Genomic DNA, 18,582 nt, shown 5'->3' with positions numbered 1-18,582 from the left:
TTTTCTGCAGGAATTTAGGGAAATCTGTTTGGAAGGGAAGGGGAAACCAGCCAGGATAGTGTCAGCCTGCGATTACTGCACAAGAGTGTTGGTGGCACATACAAGCATGCTGATAGGAAACTAGACTTCATTACTTCTGCTAGTCCTGAAAAAAAAAAATAGCGTTTTTGCCAGGGCCTTGTAGTCTCCCAGAACATTTATGAATCATTCCATTTTATAGTAGTTTCTATACCTGGGTTAGATGCATGTTTTTCCTTTCCGTGTCAGAGAAGGGAACTGTTGAGACAGTTTCGGTATTTAATTTCTTTGACTGGATGGCAGCTCTGAGCTATTCCTTAGACTGTCAAAATTGTAAAACTGTATTTTCAGCTCGCCCCAGAAACTGACTGTAATTTGGACCACAGCTATGTGTCCCTGACCCATCCTACAACCTACACTCTTGGAACAGTACGGGAAACATGCATTGTATTCCAATTAACTTCCTTTGTGAAGAAAGAAGTGAAGCTAGGCACAGGGACAGAAAACAATATTAGGATCTGGCTACATCAAGTTACCACATTGTATTGCGACTTGGGAAATGCTAAATCTGTAGCTACATGATTGTGGGCACCATGATTGTCCTGAAAGGTATGGTCTGTCCTTTCTTCTCAGTGAGAAATGGGCAGATTGCACTTGACAGAGATATTGGCTCACTCACTTTGCAGGCTCAGGTAGGCAGCACTAACTTGGCAGATGTCTGATATTTTTAAATTTTCTGTGTCATGGTAGATGGGAACCAGTTTTTAAACAGAACTTAGCACTATAGCACTGCTCTTTAGAAACAGTTGAATTTCTCAGAATAACAGAAGCCTAAGAGTCATGCATATGAAACAAAAAAATTAAAAGCAGTACATGAGAAAAAACACTCCAAATCCAATATGGTAAGACAACTGCCTTGAAATTTGTCATGATGTTTGAAATATGTATTTTAAATATTTTCATTTGTCCTTCTGCCCAGTTGAAAACCATCAGCCTGGCAGGAGGGAATGAAGAACTGTGATGCTTTTATCCATTTTATGCTTATTTTCATGTCTGTTGTTTCACTAAATCAAAGCCAGTAAGAGAACAACTGGTAAAAAAATAAAAGACTGCATTCCCTTTATGTGCATCTTTTGATTCTTTGATTCTTCTGTTAGATCCCAGCTTCTTTTTTTTTTTTTTTTTTTAATTGTTGTTTCCCTAATGGTGTCTGTATTAAAGGAATGAAGAAATGTCTTCAGCATGTTTCTAGGATCTAGTGGTTGTTCTTGCAGCCTTTATCACCAATACTCTTGCAGTGTCACCTGTTATACTATTTCATGGAATCTATGGCTAACCTGGTTTTAAATGCTTTATAGTATATAAAAACATTGTAACTTTTCCTTTTGAAGTTTAACATAGATGTGCTTTTAATAAGAACAGTAAGGTCAAATCATGAATGTTAAGTTTGGTGTGAACAGTGAAGTGGTGATATATTCTTGTTTAACATTATGTTGTATGCTTCCTGTGTTTTAAATAATTACTTATAGTTGATTTTCATAAGGATTTTTTGTTTAAAAAAAGTGATCATTTTCAGTCTAAAAATGACAAATATTAAGCTACCTTTTTCCATATGTTTTTGAAGACCTTGGTCTTGCATGCTACTATATGTGGTCAGATACTTTCATGATCGTGAAGACCTCAGTAAATTCACAGGCCTATGCTGCTTCCTCAGAATGGATGTTGTGGGACAGATTTTAAGAAAGCTTAAGCACTGAAGAGTGAGTTGCATCATAGATCAAATAAATCAGGCTAATTTATTTTTAGAAAATAATGATTAAAATTTTATATTTAAAATACATATCAGTAAAAGCTCCCATAATGTGCTGTCACTACGTATAAAATTCTTAAGCAATTTTAAGCCAACATTCTTTAAAAGAAGGAGCTAAAAATTCCTATAAATAATATGCACCTTAAATATGTATAGAACTCCTTTATTATGTGCTAAATGCTGTAATAAAACAGGCTATCAGTAGTTTTTGCTGCATGTTACTAATTTGATTTTTTTTATCCCAATATTTTTGCAGGTGTGTGAAGGAACAGGTCCTGTTTTCACTGTTGTTACTCCCACATGGGCGGACTCTGTAATTGATTATGTCTGGGTAGGGCCCTATTGAAATTAAGGAGATTCTACAATAGTGCAGGGTTCTTTTTGTGAAAGTTCTGTTGCAAGATCAGGACGCTACTGTGACTCCTTACTGTGAATTCTGTCAGTGTATCATTGATTGTGCTGGAACCTGCCTTTTGGGATAATGTAAGTCCTACTTTTCCCCCAAATGTACTTTAGACATGAAATAATCATAAAACATTTCTAATTGGAAAAGTAATATCATTTACATGCGTTCTTTTAATTATGTTTTTTTGGCAGTACCAAATAATATATTCCTCAAAACTTCTTAATGGCACTGAGGCTTTGTGGATAGTTGGTCACATGATGAGAAAATTCAGCTGTAAGTACATTGAAATGATTGAATTTTTCAATAGTTAGTCTTTACTGATGTTGACAAACTAATACTGATAAAAAGGTGAACCAAGAGGTTTAAATTATGTCAGCTGACTTCAGTTCTTTCTAGAAAATATATACTATATGTCCATTAAGGATTTCATTATTCTTGAGTAATTCACCATGTGAACCTGGAGTCCTTCCATACTGCTGTTAGGTAGGGAGTTTTAATTTGTTTTTCTTTATTTTCAGAATAGTGTCTCTGACTTGCTCTATATTTTCACTCAGAAACTTTTTCAAATTTATAGATCTATAAAAACTGTTAATACCACCAATATTTGTGTAGATATTGCAAACAGATTTACTAACATAATTGTTTTGCTGAGTTGAACACTGAAATGTTAATAAATATATGCTTGTGTCAATGTAACTTGATTAAATTAAATGAAACTAATCTGGCATTATGAGTGAATTTGATCATGCATGCTGATTAACTATAGGCTTAGGCAGGAAATATATATTTTATTGTACCTAAGTACTTGGTGCTTAATCAATAGTAATTACCCATATCATATGTCAGTGGATTCACCCAAAATAACTATAAATATCTATGCTTGGATTAAGGAGGAAGTTCTTTTCCTGTAGCTATGGGTACAGTCATTGCTATGACTTCTATTTTTATATCCAAATGAGCAAAAACTACATGTAGGTGTTTTCCCTGTGTAACAAAAGGGGTATTATAAACTCCATGCCCTTTTTTCTGATGCTGTATTTCCTTACTGGTATTCAAATACAAGAATGTTTTCAATGGCATCTTAGTATCCGAAAAATGGAAGAACTGGAAATGTTGAATTTGTGGATAATTATTAAGGAGCTGTAAAGGTCTAGAGGACTTGTATGTCAGAGCAATTAGAAATCCTTTCCCATGGAGTAGGGACACAGATACTAATTGGTAAGTAAAGATTAAGGAGGACAGGATATATGTATATATATATATATATATTTTTTTTTTGCTTGGCACAAGAGTAACATGAAATTAAAGTAGTTTGAAGAAAGAGTAAGAACAAAGAAGAAATCATGAACTCACATCAAAAGCAGACTAAAGAGTTCAATTTGAAAAAAAAAAAAAGTGGACAGCAAAAATATGCCTGAAAGGAGAAAAAAATGCGTAACTACTGGTATTTCTCATTGGACTGAATATATGATACATTTCAGTTTAAAACTTTCAATAAGTTTTTTTCTCCAATTATTTTCTGTTAGAGGGGAGTATATGGGCTTTGAAGAAGACTCGATAACTATTTGTGAATTACCTGTATAAACTAGTTTAAAAACTTAAGAGTGATTCTTTCGAGATTTTGCAATATAAAATTGAGATTTTTTTTTTTAAATCTGAAATTAAATCAAGATTTGAGAACATTGGACGTTTCATTTTGCATAAAAAATCTTGATCAGCATATTTTGGTTTTAAAATGTTCAGACCTAACGGATTACTGGTTTTGCCTTTTACAGCCTGTTGGCCATAGTTATTCTTACTTGCACTGAGTTGGGTAAAAGAGAGAAAAGGAGAGGGAGATGAGGTGATTGCAAAATCCTCTCAAACACGGCCCTCCAGCTGCACCTGCCCGGTCCTGAACCAGGTCTAAAGAGGTGCCTCAGAATAGGTCTGGTTTCAGAAGAGAAAGGAGAGGAAAATGATGTGCTAGTGAGCAGGGTGTGAGGAATCCCGTGGATGTTTTGTAAATATCTACTGAGGCAGATCACCTAGAGATGACTGCTTCTGCTTCCTGAGATGTCAGCTTCCCAGTACTTTGAAGGAGATAATGCTGGGGCACACTTACGTTCTGCTTGCAGTAGTACTACTACAAATATTATTGGGAAGAAAAGGAACTCTGAGCTGTCTCCTGGTGTAACCAGCTCTCCATTACTCACTGCTGCTAACCCCCATTACTGAGCACCTGATCTGATTGTTTCTTTGGCTTAACCCATGCTGTAAATGACTGAAGCTAGGAGAGAGGCAAGAAAGCAGATATCAAGACAGGGAGTTGATGTTGTGGAATGTAGGGAGTGGGCATTTGCTACACAGCTACACATTGTGTGGGCTTGGGAATACTTCAAGAGCTGGAATATGAAACTGCAGCAAAGAGACTGAGTTTCCTTTAGTGCAAATCGAGGCAATAGCCCTGTTTCTGTGCACTAAGGAGGAGCAAAGGAATGTGCCTGAACATCCAGCATGCTAGTAGTTTTAAGTTGTGAGATCTTTTTCTCTGCTGCTGTTTGCACTTGGCGTGTATTGTGACTGTCCTGTCTTCAACCTGGCTATAGCATGTTTTGTTTATGTTGAATGAGGCACTGGTCTTATTATAACCTCACCAACATTGTTTTTCTTAAACCCTTGAAAGTCAAAATGTAGTAGCATACGTAGCTGCAATAATTTAGTAATAGATGTGACATGAAATAAATTTCTCATTTCACAGTGTTTATAGGAAAAACAATGTTTTATGTGTTTCATATACCTCCTCCTATCTTCTTTTCCACTCATAAGCAGATATACTGCATGAAAATTTTATTCAGCAGTGCCCTCAGTTCTTTATTTCCAGTTACAACTATTGGTCTTTTGTTAGTAGTTTTTTTTTATATTCAGGTTGTGGCCCTCACAAAACCTCTCTGCATCCTCTGTGAATGACACCATCATGCTATTGTTTGTTATAAGTCATGAAATCTAGGCTACATCTGAGTTTTGGGAATCTTTTTCCAGCCCTTTAAGGATGGTCTTTCTTCTCTCTCAGATGATTAGATTTTTTCGTCCATGTTTTCCATGCATCATATCTTTATTAGAAAATATTTTTATTTTGCCTTGACAAATGTAGTCTTGCCACGGTCATTGTCTTGTCAAAGTGCTACTATAAATATCTCTTTCCAAAACTACTCTTTTGGTATTTTCAATTTCGTGCTTCAGTTTAAAGGAATAATGATAAGCTATCTGTCTTCATTTTCAAGGCCTATCAAGACTACTTCTACCTGATACCTCTCCTTCTGTATCAAGAGGTTGACTCTGGTTTTGATCAACATATGATGCCAGCTTCCATCATTCAGTCATTAAATTTTCAGACCACAGTGGATATTTTCTCCTCAGCTACCTCTCATGTATTGGTTGACTTCTTTGTAAACAGAACTGTTCACGATCTTCCTTCAAATATCTTCTTAAAAGTTTTATGTACTGTGAAGCTTAAAACAATCCAACCAGACAACAGTTACATTGGAGGTATATTAATGCCAATGCTTATCACACTAGTACTGTGTCATTGGATTTGTAATGTGGCATAATCTCTCAGTTGTCTCTTTATGTAAAATTCAAGCACATCTACTTTTTGTTGTGTGTTTATTCATGACCCTGTATAATGAGAAGTAGTCCAGGGCAAGGCCTCCAAAGATTTATGGTAATACAAACAAATAATCATGAATTCTCACTGGATACTGCAGTGTAGCTGTTGGATTCTGCTGTGTCTAATGTCATGTTATATTTAATGCAGGCAGAAGGTGCCCCAGCTAGAAACCCCACAAAAGAGAACAAGAAGTGAGGTGCAGCCAACAGATAAAATGCAAGTCCCAGAGGCCACCTCAGCTGTCAAACCCAAGTCAATAGGTACTGGCATTGTGTCCTGAAAGCATCCCTCTCTTCTCCACAGCAGTAATAAGAGACACTCTCTTCTCATAGATGGAAGTAAATGCAAATATTATCAAGTTCTGCAGAGGGTGCAAAAGGTTAAAGGACTCTTTATACTTCTGTAGCTTCCTTCTGTTCTTTAGTGCATTCCCTCCCTGACACAGCATCTCTTGGTAGAGAAATCTTGAACAACCACAAGCAGCTGTTCCAGCCATACTGTTGGTCAGTCCTTTTTCAAATACCACCCTATTTCTGTTGAGAAGGAACCTACACTAGTTTTGATTTGGTATCTTGGTACATTGCTGTCTCCTAGTGCTTTGTTTCCACTGTGTCTTGAAGAAAATGATTCTTCAGAAGAGTTGCAAGCATGAATTCCGTCAGGAATTCCCCAGGTATGTCACCCTCTTTTGGGAAGTGGGTCTGCATGTATCCCTCTTCTTTTAAAGTGACACTGAAATGTGGGTGTATAGATTATACAGAGAAGATAGAATGTTTAGTGCCTAGCTGATACAGAGATGGTAGACTGGACTATGCAGACAAAAATGGCTCTGTATATACCAAAGAAAATATAGTCAAATAAATTAGTTTTGTCAGAATAAACTACAAAACGTAATTACAAATCATTCTATATCTAGCAAGAGCTCTGGACTAATTGATGGGGTGGAGACAGTGATTGTGAAATACTGTGGGAGACTGGAGAGGCTATACAACCTGAAAGCTTGGTCATAACAAGAGTTCTCAGTTAGCTATATATGACTGGATAAACTTAACATTAGGCCATCATACACAGGCTATATTTTAGATACCATCAAGAACTACTTTTTGAGAAAACCAGCTAGAGAATCGAGAAGAGGACAGCCCTTGATTTGGTCTAGATTAGCACACAAGAAGTGGCTATAGAAGAGCCATTCAGTAGCGATATATCATACTCAAGTTTCTTTAGGAAAGAAAAAATATAAAAAAAAAAAAAAATCCAGTATTTTGTAAAAGAGAAGTATTACATATAAATGAAGATACAGTTTATGTAAATACTAAAAGACCCCCAGGAACTTTGCTTTCTGATTTTTACCCAAATGAGTAAGAGTTGTCCAACACAACTAAACAGCAAAGTAAGTTTTTAGAAATAAACAGAGGTCTTTCAAAAAGTGAAATCCAAGTAAGCAAAGTAGCAAGTTAAATTTTAGAACTATTATAAGGCAGGACATAAAGGTTTTGAAATGCAACAGGCCAAAATCCTAGAAGCCAAAGCCTTTTTTTTTTTTCAAGTGTAGATTTTGCTTGTAGAGAAGTGAGTTCAATAGATAATTGTGGATAAAGGGAATTTTTAAAGACAAAGCCATCGCAGAAACAACTGAGCTCTGCATGGCAAGGTTTATTATAGGGAGGTTAAGGACATTTCCACATGAAAGTTGTTCTTTGTAGGGTATATTTCAGATTTAAAATATCAAGAATATATTTTTGAACAAATTAGTTGAATAAACAGTAACAGATTGCCAGATAGCCATTCAATAGTCCTAGAGAAATTCAGAAATCCATGAGCCATGAACTGTGTTGTATAATCTGTCACTTAAATTACCTTTGATAACAGAGGAATGGAAAGTAGCAAATATGACACTGATTTTAAAAAGGGCTCTAGGGATGATCATGGACTAATGGGCTAATAGGTCTGACTACCACAACAGACAAAATCCCAGTGAATGTGATAAAGAATGTAATGAATAGGAACCATTATATTGGCTTTTGTACGAGGTAGTTTTGTCTGAGATTTGCCAGTTATTTGAAGGAGTCGACAGGTAGAAGAAAGGGTGACCCAAATGTTTTTAAAAAGCTCTGTAACCAAAGACTGTTAACAAAATGAAGTATTGAGTCACTTAAAATATTTTGTTGGTTAGTAAAGGGTTACAAGATAAGGAACAGTATTACACCTACTGGGCAGTTTTAACAGCGCCACCTTACAAAGGTTTGTACTGGCACCTTTGCTCATCTACTCATTCTTAAAAGTGCAGTGATAGAGACTGCAGATGATAAAAGGAAAATATTCAGCTGGAGTCAGACCCGATGTTGACCCTGAAGGATCTTGCAGCAGGACCTGTGGTGATCCAGGAGCCATGGCTGTCACAGAGGCCAGATATTGCTGACCCTGCTGTTCAGCCACATCTATCAGCAGAGAGAGGCAGCGGCTGTTGGATTACAGCAGCCATCACCCTGCAAACCCAGAGCTCAGCAGGCTGTGACCAGTCCTGCTGCTCAGGAAGGCGGGGACTTGTGGCTGTTCTTTCTAACCACATCAAGGGCTGCAAGCTGAAGAGCTGATTATTTCTATTTCTCAGGGTTTCACAGCCCTGACTGAGTTTAAAGTGCAGGTTTTGATCCTGGAGGTCCTACCTGTCACAGGGGTGGAATATCACTGTTAAACTAAAAGGTAGTGTCTTGGTGCTGTGAGAAGCCAGGGTTCTCAAGCCATCTTACTGGTGTTTGCATGGATTTTTAGCAGCTCCTGCTAATTCCTGAAATCATTCTGAATGAAGTCGACGCTGGCAAAAAGTGGCAAAATGGTATTTGAAACAGAGAAATGGCACTGGCATGCTGGTTCATTTCAAGTATTGGTGAAAACTGTATATGATATAGAGAAGGATGACTAAGAGGTATAGCACAGCTCTTCTGCAGGGACAGTAAATGGATCAGGATTCCTCAGTTTGGAAGAATATGGACTGAGGAGCAGGTAATGTGATAAAGGTCTCTAAAACTATGAATACATGGAAGTGTTTAATATTAAGTGTTTAATATAAACTCCCTCTTTTCATAACAAAGGAACAAGGGGCCTTTGGTCACTGTTTTGTTTAATTTAGGTGATTTTTAAAATGGTGGAAGGCTGCTTATCACCGGTTTTATTTGCCATGGTTTTGTGGGTACATCTTTTCAAGTGTACAAAAGTCAGCTGTTTATTAGTCTTGAAAACTCCACTTGTCTTGAACCAGCCATGGCCAAAATCCAGCCTGTGCAGAATTGCAGCTTCTCTGTAAATAAAAGTTTGTAGTCCTCATTGATCACTGATAAGTTTTCAAACATGAATGAAGTGTAAACTGGTCTTGTTTTCTTAAATCTGCAGATATATTTTTTTAATCGTCTGCTTCTGTTTGTTCCTTTATCTGACAGTAGCAACATTATGGATGGGCAGATCGGTTTTACTTCTGTTGTTTACAAACCTGTGGGCAATGGAGAATGCCAGTTTGCTGCTACTTCAGAAAGCTAAAAGCAGTAGCAGTCCCTAAAATTAGTCCCAAGGGAAATCAGATAAAGAAGCAGAAATGTTTCACACAACAACCACAAGGTCTGGGAGGAGGGGTGCAGTAGAAGGCACCCTTGTACCTTTGAAACAGCTGTAACAGTTTCCAAGCTGTGGTCCACATACCCCTAATAAACTACAAGTTGAACAGCTGTTTGGCTAAACCATAGTTAACAGTGTCTTAAATAGTGTTTCCCATTAAAAGTTTGATCAGATGGGTGTATGGTGGGTTTTGAAAAATATTAAGGGCTGATAACAATCTGTTGTTCCAAAAATATTGAAACCACTGTTCTGGGGTGTATGAAAAGATAGAGAGCACTCCCCGCTTTCTCAGCTCTAGGTATGTTGCCTGTCTCTCCACCAAAAGCAACAGCCAGAGGTTCCCAGAAAGGAGCCAGGACAAGCAGTCTGGTAGCATTAACCCTTCTGCCCCCGCCATGTCCTCCCCAGTAACAGAATTGTGGGGTTCTTAATCGTTGCTTTTGTCCTTGAGTATCACTAAAAGTCTTTGCTACCCCTACTTTTCATATCAACTCATGACTAGTAGATTTAGATTTGAGAAGTGAAGATACTTTTCAAGTCTCGGGTCAGACAAATATTAAACTTGTCAACTCCACTGCACTGAAATATATATCCATATTTGAATTAATACCCGATTTCTCATTGCCAGAAAAACAGATTTTAAAATTTTCTGTTCTGTTACTAACAGATGTAAACTTCTCTTGCAGGTATTAACATGTCTTATTATAATATTTGTTCATTACTTTAAAAAAATCCCAATTGTATTTGACCACCTTCTTTTAATTTATGTCAGCACCCTGAATGGTAATTTTACATTGTAAAAATCTTCTTTGTCCTCATGTCAAGTCTCTTAGTACTTTTTTTTCCTACTGAAAAATTTCTGGAATCATGAAGTATTTGTATTATCCCTGCTTTTAGTTGCCCTTTACATAGGTTACTTCCCGTTGTTCTGAGTACCTAACAAGCACATCCATAGGTAATTTGCGGAGAAGTTGTCTTTTCCAACATCCTGCGCATCTTTATGTTAGGAATTATGGTAGTGTCAAATTTGAGAAATGCCAAATTATACACCTTATTTGAATGGTATGAATGTGTTTATCCTGAAGAAATCAGTTGTCTAATCTAAAATGACTGTAGTGTTTTTTTACGAAATTTAAACAAAATACTGGAAACAAAAGTTATTGGTTATAGTGTTTTAGAAGAAACTAAAGAAAGTTGGCAAGTGAGCATGCTCTGTGTAACCTTTTTTTGTTCCATATATTTCAGTTGTATATTTTGATTCATCTATTGAAAATCAGGGGGGTTGTCTATGTTTTTATTATAGTGCTAAATACCTGTTGCTAACTTACATGATTCTGAAGCTGTCTGCTCAGGCTTAAGCTACTAAGTGAATATGAGATCAAGGGGAATCTTTGCCTTGTGTCAGAAAACAACACGTAAGGCAGAAGAGAGTGACTTCTGCTGTAGTGTGGAAAAGGTTATTTCCTGGTGTCATCTGTGAGTGACAGGAAGGAGGGATTTATGGGTCTAGGCAAGGCACATGGGTAGAGAAGCAGTGATGGGGTCTGTGGGTAGGACTGGGGATGAGTGTATGTGAACGAAGAATTTGATATAGGGATCAGAACAAGGTTTCCGTGGGAGTTGGAGAGATCACAGTTGAATAAATACCTCAGAGTCGGTTGGAAGTCACTTTAACACAGAACGTGGATGTAGCTTTCTATCTGAATCTAGTTCACTCCACACTTGCCCTTGCTACAGCCTTCCCTGTGTCTTCTTTCTGGAACTCCAGCTGCTTCTGCAGTTCCTGCACATGACCCTTTAAAGTGGAAAACCTACTTTCCTGTTTACTTCAGGAACAGTTGCATGCAAAGATACAGATGGTCCCACAAATCCCTCCCATCTGAAGTTTCTCTTCTGTCCCACTGTACTTTCTCCTGCCTCTGGGGTTCTGCACTGCAAGTGCAGACAGACAAATGACTCATAGAATAGAATCATAGAATCATTGAGGTTGGAAAAGACCCTTAAAATCATTGATGTTGGAAAAGACCCTTAAAATCATTGAGTCCAACCATTAACACTGCCAACTCCACCTCTAAACCATGTCCCTAAGAACCTTGTCTAAATGCCTTTTAAACACCTCCAAGGACGGTGACTCCACCACTTCCCTGGGCAGCCTGTTCCAATGCCTCTTTCCATCAATAATTTTTTCCTAATATCCAATCTAAACCTCCCCAGCGCAACTTGAGGCCATTTCCTCTCATCCTGTCACTTGCTACTTGGGAGAAGAGACCAACACCCTCCATGCTACAACCTCCTTTCAGGTAGTTGTAGACAGCAATAAGGTCCCCCCTCAGCCTTCTTTTCTCCAGGCTAAACAGCCCCAGTTCCCTCAGCCGCTTCTCATCGGACTTGTGCTCCAGGCCCCTCATCAGCTTCATTGCCCTTCTCTGAACTCTCTCCAGCACCTCAATGTCTTTGCTGTAGTGAGGGGCCCAAAACTGAACACAGGATTTGAGGTACAGCATCACCAGTGCCCAGTACAAAGAGACTCAGTTGCTGTGGAAGTGCTGGATGCAAAATAATAATGCCTCTCAGTTCCAACATACAGTTTGCATCTCCTCCAAGTGGGACATGTTCCATCATTTGAAATCTGCTGATCATAGATCAATCTTTTGTTCTTTTTTCTGCACTTCAGGTAATACTCATTAGAATGTGATAGTTTTTTTTCCACATGATGTATTATTTTTTTTTTTCTTTTATAATGCTTATCTTACTGAACAGCAGAAAAAAATCTCAGATTTCTAAAGCCTGGTCCCCGTTGATTCGCATTTTTCTGTGATGTATGACCTTCCTAAAAATAAATACAGTAATTAATCCAGTGGATGATTGCTCCTACTGGTTTGAAGTTGAAGCTTACTGACAGGATGGCTGCTTTTCTTAATTATTATTTTGCAGACCCCTTAAAATTGTTCATGAAGTCTAAAGAGTCTGCAAAAAGATTGAAAGCTGATGTCTTAGGGCATCCCCCTAAATACAAGGGCTTTTTAAATGCAGGTTTGTTGTTGTTTGTTTGTTTTAAAAACAGATATTTTTGTAAGTCTTAAGCTCCTATTATTTAACCATTTTTCTTCTTAATATATGACTGCACACTTATATCTATGACTAGACTTAGCTAGCCAAAAGCATGATTTCTGTTAAAGTTTCAAATTCAATAAATAATTAATATTCCTTTCAGCTCCTGACATTACAAATAGGTTAGGTAACAAGATCACCATAACAATAATAAAACAAAGCATACGGTTTTTTTTTGGTCAGAGGTACACTTTAATGTAAAACTATTTTGGTGTTTCTTGGGCAGATTTTTTATGGTGGATATAGAGATCACTCTTTTAGTTAGTCAATATTGGTCTCTAAAAATTGGCTCTGCTCTTACTGCTTGTCATATGTCATTTTATCTTTAAAGACTGCAGGAGTTCATGACTGCTGAGAGGTAACACCTTGAAGTTTTGGCACTATCCTCTACAAAGTAACTTATACTGTTATATGTCAGTGAAACATCAAATATTGATACTATCTGTGAAACAACATTTGATATAATGGCTATTAAGTTACTTGAAAAAGGTCTTGTAAAGACGGATTTTGTGTTTAGAAGAGCTGGCATCTAAAAATGTGTGTCATGGATACAGGTAATAAATGCTGTTTGTGAATTGCTACAGGCGAAAAAAATATAATTACATTTACATACAATATGCTAGTCTTAACCCTAGCTATTTTTATCTCCTTCTAAATATCACAAACTGGTTGTAAAGTATTTAAAGAGATGAATCATTTCATTTGTTGAAGCATTCAGTGCATCGTTTAAAATGGCTACTAAAGGAGAGAAGTGGATGCATGCTTCTCATAACAGCTATGCATAAAAATAAGGTATCAGAGATAATAATGCAGTGCCAGATCAGTACAAATGGTTGTTATGTTTTGCTGTATGAGCGGAGCTCTTCACAGAATGGTGATCTCATTCTAGGATTACAGTTATCTAAGTAGATTTTCATTGCTTAATTTTATTCTGGTGATTTTGTATCCGTATTGGAAATAAGAGAACACAAACACCTCATTTTTTCATCTTCAGCCATGGTAAAAGCTTTCAGAACTTGGTATTTCACCCCAGGATTGGATCGATAGCCCTTTTAAATTTTGGAGTTTCAGAAATTGTGCAGGTGAGTAGGAAACACAAATATGAAAGGAAGAAACTCAAATGGGGAGGAGGAAATTCTTTTCAGAAGAAAGGGAAGAATGAAAAACAATGTAATGAGCGTAAGAGAAATATTATAATAGGGTGAAAATGGAGGAACCAGGTAAGTATTTACACTATTAATTTGTATTTAGTGTTCAGACATATTATGCTTTATGTTTGCATGGAGAACAGATTCAGACTTCAGCTTTCTGACTAACTGCTGTGCTGAGCTGTACTTCGCTCTGTACAGTTTTGCTTTAGCACAGTTGCTTCTAAGGAAGGCTTTAAACTGACTTTCAGAGATGACCTGAATCACAGAATGCATTATACTACTAGCAAATGATGACTGCCCCAAATGTTCTGTCTTCCTAAGTTAGCTCCTCAAAAAACCCCACTATTAGACATGAAAAATCAAAGCCATTTCTTCTATATATTTCTGTTGTTGATTCTAGTCACTGGCATTTGGAGTGGGGCACAGGCAGGCAGGCAGTGGCAAAATTTGCATGCAAAATGTAGTTGTAATAATGTTGAAATTTAAAACTGAGATTGCTAATTAATTGTTATTCACCAGGACTAGCAAAGTAAATTAATTCATAACCAAATATAGCCATAGAACAACAGATTACTTACATCAGCTTTCATTACAGGTTAGACATCAGTGTGAGGATTTCGTCCATAAGCTGTAATAAAATAAAATAAAATAAATTAGGAAATTGGCAAAAAAGTTTGAATCATAAGTTGTTCATTTATGTGCTTAGTTATTCCTTGAGTCCCATGAGTATATACGGTATTATAGCGGAGTAAATATTTATAGAAATTATGTACTTCTTGAACTGACCAATTAACTAGTATTTCTATAGTGACCACAATTGGTCTTCATGAATTACTGTGCTAAAAACTTGTTTCTTTTTAAACGTGGTGGTTTGCATCAAATGCCCTAACTGGCCATCCAAGCAACACTCCAGGGTAACTGATCCCCGAGCTGATGTGCAGCAGAGTCGCATCTTCTCTAACACTGCCCCGTGGCTGACTGGGGACACAAAGAGTGAAAATGGGTGGAGCAGGGAGGGTCCTTATGGTACCAATTCACAAATACTTTTGGAGTGCTCACATCTACTTTTTGGAAGGTAGTGTATTAATTTCTGCTGATAGAGATAGGTCTACATAAGAATTAAGTGTCTGTGTCAGTGGGCAGCAGTTATTAAAGGCACCCAGTGAATATATGAATACCTGAAAACTGATATAACTGTACTCTTTATGGTAATTCTGAAAGGAAAATGAAATTAAATGCAGTTTTAAATAAGAGACTTCATGCAGTATTTTATAATTAGCCCTTACTGTAATGTTGTTTTGCATTAGTGTTACACTATGTTGTGTTACATGACTCTAGAATTGTTTAGATCATATAAATTCTTCAGTGCAAAATAACACTTCAAGTGGACCCATGTTTAGATTTTAAAGGTGTCTTTTTAGTTGCATGGTAACTGACAACTCCGTGTTGTTCTCATGTAATAGGCAGTATCAGGATGACTGTTCTGAAATGGTCATTAATGGGAAAGCATGATATGCATAGGTCTCCTGTGAGGTGTGAATTGCACAGTCCCAGGATTATGTCTCTCAGACTTTCCGTATTAATAAGAAAGTGCAGATTGTGAACTGTCCTTTTGGTGTATATTCCAGCCCCCAGATCAGTGCCCAGGGGGAAAGCCCCCTTTCCCATCCTCTTCTCTGTTTATTTGTGCTTTGGTACGACAGTTCTGTAGGAGCAGAGTCTTGTTGTAGTGCCTGGGCTGGCAAGCTGCTGAAGGTGGGATGAAGAGGTTGTCCCCACAGACCTACTCCGCACTGAAGCTTCCTGCACAGCGACTGGGTCATGTACCAACTTTAAAACCAGCCCTCCAGCCATCTTGTATGTAATTATAGTTCATTTAAAGTAACCATTATAATGTAAGTATCTGTCAGCATGACATAGGATTTCAGCATTTTCTCACAGCAGTATTTAATGTGTTCAGTAACAAATTACTGAAATATCAGCAGTGTCATTTTAAGTATCAATTAAATGTGTTATTTCCTGAATCAGGTCTTAAAAGTTGGGAATGTAGAATCCCAGTGATATCAAGCTTTGATTTCTGCTTACAGCAGATAAACTTAACGCCCCCAGTAGTACATAGTTAGCCTAATAGAAAAGCAAATTTTCTTTCTTTTGGGTCAGACTTCATTTTTGCGCTCAGTATAGTGAACACAAGTAATGTATGGTAAGAAAAAATACTATGCAGCACAAACATGTTCTATGCAGATGAAAGTCATCAGTAAATTTTCTTTGTGCAGAGTAAAGGAAGTTGAAAATGTGCTTTTTCTCATATTATTTTAATTCAAGATTGTCATCCATAAGTATTTAGCTTAAAGATATGCTGCTAGGTTCACAAATACCTAGTGAACTTCACAAAATTAATCATATTTCAAATACATGATTCAGAGTCTAGGATTCAGATCTTAGGATGGGATGAATCGCCCTCTGGAGGTGCCCGTTTCAGTCTACTGACTTCACAGGAATCCTGCTTTGAACTGACGAGCTCAAGCTAAAAGTGAAGTGAGTGGCCCGTCACCTTAAGAGAGGAATAACTGAGCATTTCTTATCATAGTAGGTCTTTTCTGTAGACCTTTCTTTTTAAGAATGGCTGCCTTATTCCTCACCTCTTCTGTCAGTGTTCTTCTTCTGCTGTTTCCAAAATTAATAAACACAAATGTTGCCGTTGCTATTTCCTGTGTATTTTGTTTTTTCCTGTCCTTTTCAATCTTGTTATCTTTCCCTGTGGTGTGTTTGTGTGTTTGTTTTAGCTACCAAATCTTCTGATGCTTTTCACTTGCTACCTCTCTGACCATCCTGCCTTCCATGCTGAGAGTATCGTCCTAACTTCTGATGTGGAAGATTGCTGACACTTTCCTTTGATGCTGACACCAGTATTTTCTGTGAGAGACAGTATTGTAGTGAAGACATAGAAAAAGAAGAATATGTTAATTTTTATGGTTTTGAATAGTCAAGAAGTATTGTTCTTCTGTCTTCAGTATAAAATGTGCTGTTTTCCTAATGTACTTTCAATTTAAAGATGTTTGTAGAAATGTAAAATCAAATGCCAAGAATATAAAATCCATATTAAAGACATTTAGATTTAACAAAATATAGAATTACTCTTTATTTTAAAAATCTAGTCCCATATGGCTCACTTGCAAGAAGTGGGAGAGATTTTAAAAGTTGTGGACTGGTGAAGTCTGACTTATTAAAAGGTGAATATTTTCTTCTTCCCAATGTTCTATTTTCTTGATTTATACCTATTAAAGATCTCTCCTTCTCTTGAGCTCTTTGTCTTCTCCTTTTTTTTTGCTCCTTTTGTTAATGTAAATTTCTTATTCCTTTCTGCACTGGACTCTCCTAAGTCTTTTGGTTCAGTACCAATCCATTTTTCTCTTGTGTGCATCCATTAGCCTAAAATACTGCCTTACACATGATCATATATATTCAAGAATATACTTACTTCTAAACACTGTAAGCATCTGCTGTTTTAAGACTCCCAGTAAACCAGATAAGAAACTTAACAATTCAGTGACAGTATTTTAAGTTTTTTATGACACATAGCATCAAAGTACGTTGCCTCCTATGTCAATAGAATGACAATTATGGACAGAGATAAACATTCCTGTAAAAATATAGATTTATGGTACTTGTTCAATATAGGAATGCTAACTTAAAAGGAGCATCTGAATGAAAGCAAGCATACTGCATCTATATATGGTATGGCAGATGTTTTCAGATTTTGTTTGCAGATAAAGAGAAATGCTAATGGAAAGAGTGCTTTGTATTGACAGTATAAGCAGTTAAAAAAAAAATGAAGACAACTAAAACAGGTACACACATAAAATCAGGAGAATTTTTGCAAATCATGCTTTGTTATAGCACAAACATTAAATCAAAGTTACTGTCTGAGGGGTAGACACCTACATATTTTATTATCTATACTAAATATTCTTTAGCTAATCTGAATTCTTTGAATTTGAGATGATAGTGCAATAAAAGGAAAGCCAAGTCCATGATAAAACAGCAATAGTGAAGTTCAGAACTTCAGTTTAGATGCGTAAAATATGATTCTGAAGTCTCTTCTGATACTTGCAGTAATTTGCAATAACAGTAATAATAGTAACTTACTAGGAGATGACTGAAGATGTGGCTAAGAATGTAACTTATGGTGCCCAAATTTTTAAACTAGTGTAGTTATGAGCAGGATGTTGCATAAGTTTGAGCCCATTAAAAAAGTACCTTGCCAGATTCATTTACTGAACATGAGGATGACATTACACACAAGGGTTAGAAAGAGAAGGAAATTTGGAATCTCTAAAACAGTTACATTGATGATGAGGTTTTGTGTTGTACAGTAGTAGCAGTGTTTTTTGTTAGGATGAATCAACTGCAACTAATTTTGTAAAAATTAGCTTTATGAAAATTATCCATAGAAAAAGAAAGAATATTAAAAACTATGTAAAACCCATTAGAGTTTTCTGGGCTATATCCTCAAATGGTATAAATTGGCACGCATGAAGTGCTTACTGAAGATTTGGCCTTTCTATTAACTGTATAATACAATAACAGATCCTGAAATAGTCCCTTACTTAATACTTGTATTCATTTTACAGTAGAGTGGTTATGGAATAAGGTCTTACGCATAATGAGAAATAATATAAGTCTAACAATGGCATATTATTGTTAGAAAGAAGTACTTCAAACTGACTTGAATTAGCATAGTTTTAGCAAATGACTTTGGTTTTTAAAGTACAGTATTGGTATTGCTTGTTAAGTTACGAAATTATTCTATGGGTAATCGCACTAC

At 36.6% G+C, this 18,582-nt stretch overlaps 2 long non-coding RNA genes across 21 annotated transcripts in view; one reads left to right on the top strand and one right to left on the bottom strand.

The window, feature by feature from the left end:
- LOC136115088 (uncharacterized) overlaps nucleotides 1-18,582 on the top strand; it is an 85,862-nt gene that overhangs the window by 8,349 nt on the left and 58,931 nt on the right. For 13 of the 20 annotated variants that reach the window (XR_011737813.1, XR_011737816.1, XR_011737812.1 and 10 more), the window contains exons 5-6: nucleotides 2,085-2,311; nucleotides 2,426-2,507. This is a non-coding gene — a long non-coding RNA (uncharacterized lncRNA). Of the gene's footprint in view, nucleotides 1-2,084; nucleotides 2,312-2,425; nucleotides 2,508-5,497; nucleotides 17,001-18,582 lie in introns of those variants that run through there. The other 7 variants (XR_011737809.1, XR_010653173.2, XR_011737807.1 and 4 more) reach the window with 6 other exon arrangements.
- Nucleotides 1-18,582, bottom strand: part of LOC136115191 (uncharacterized) — an 88,176-nt gene that overhangs the window by 45,971 nt on the left and 23,623 nt on the right. Inside the window, exon 2 of the long non-coding RNA XR_011737826.1 lies at nucleotides 14,333-14,382. This is a non-coding gene — a long non-coding RNA (uncharacterized lncRNA). The remainder of the gene's footprint in view (nucleotides 1-14,332; nucleotides 14,383-18,582) is intronic.

The sequence above is a fragment of the Patagioenas fasciata genome, chromosome 1 (genome assembly GCF_037038585.1).
Source record: "Patagioenas fasciata isolate bPatFas1 chromosome 1, bPatFas1.hap1, whole genome shotgun sequence".
Classification (NCBI taxonomy): Eukaryota; Metazoa; Chordata; class Aves; order Columbiformes; family Columbidae; genus Patagioenas; species Patagioenas fasciata.
Note: the sequence above shows the minus strand (reverse complement) of the source record. Positions and strands in the feature narration are given on the sequence as shown.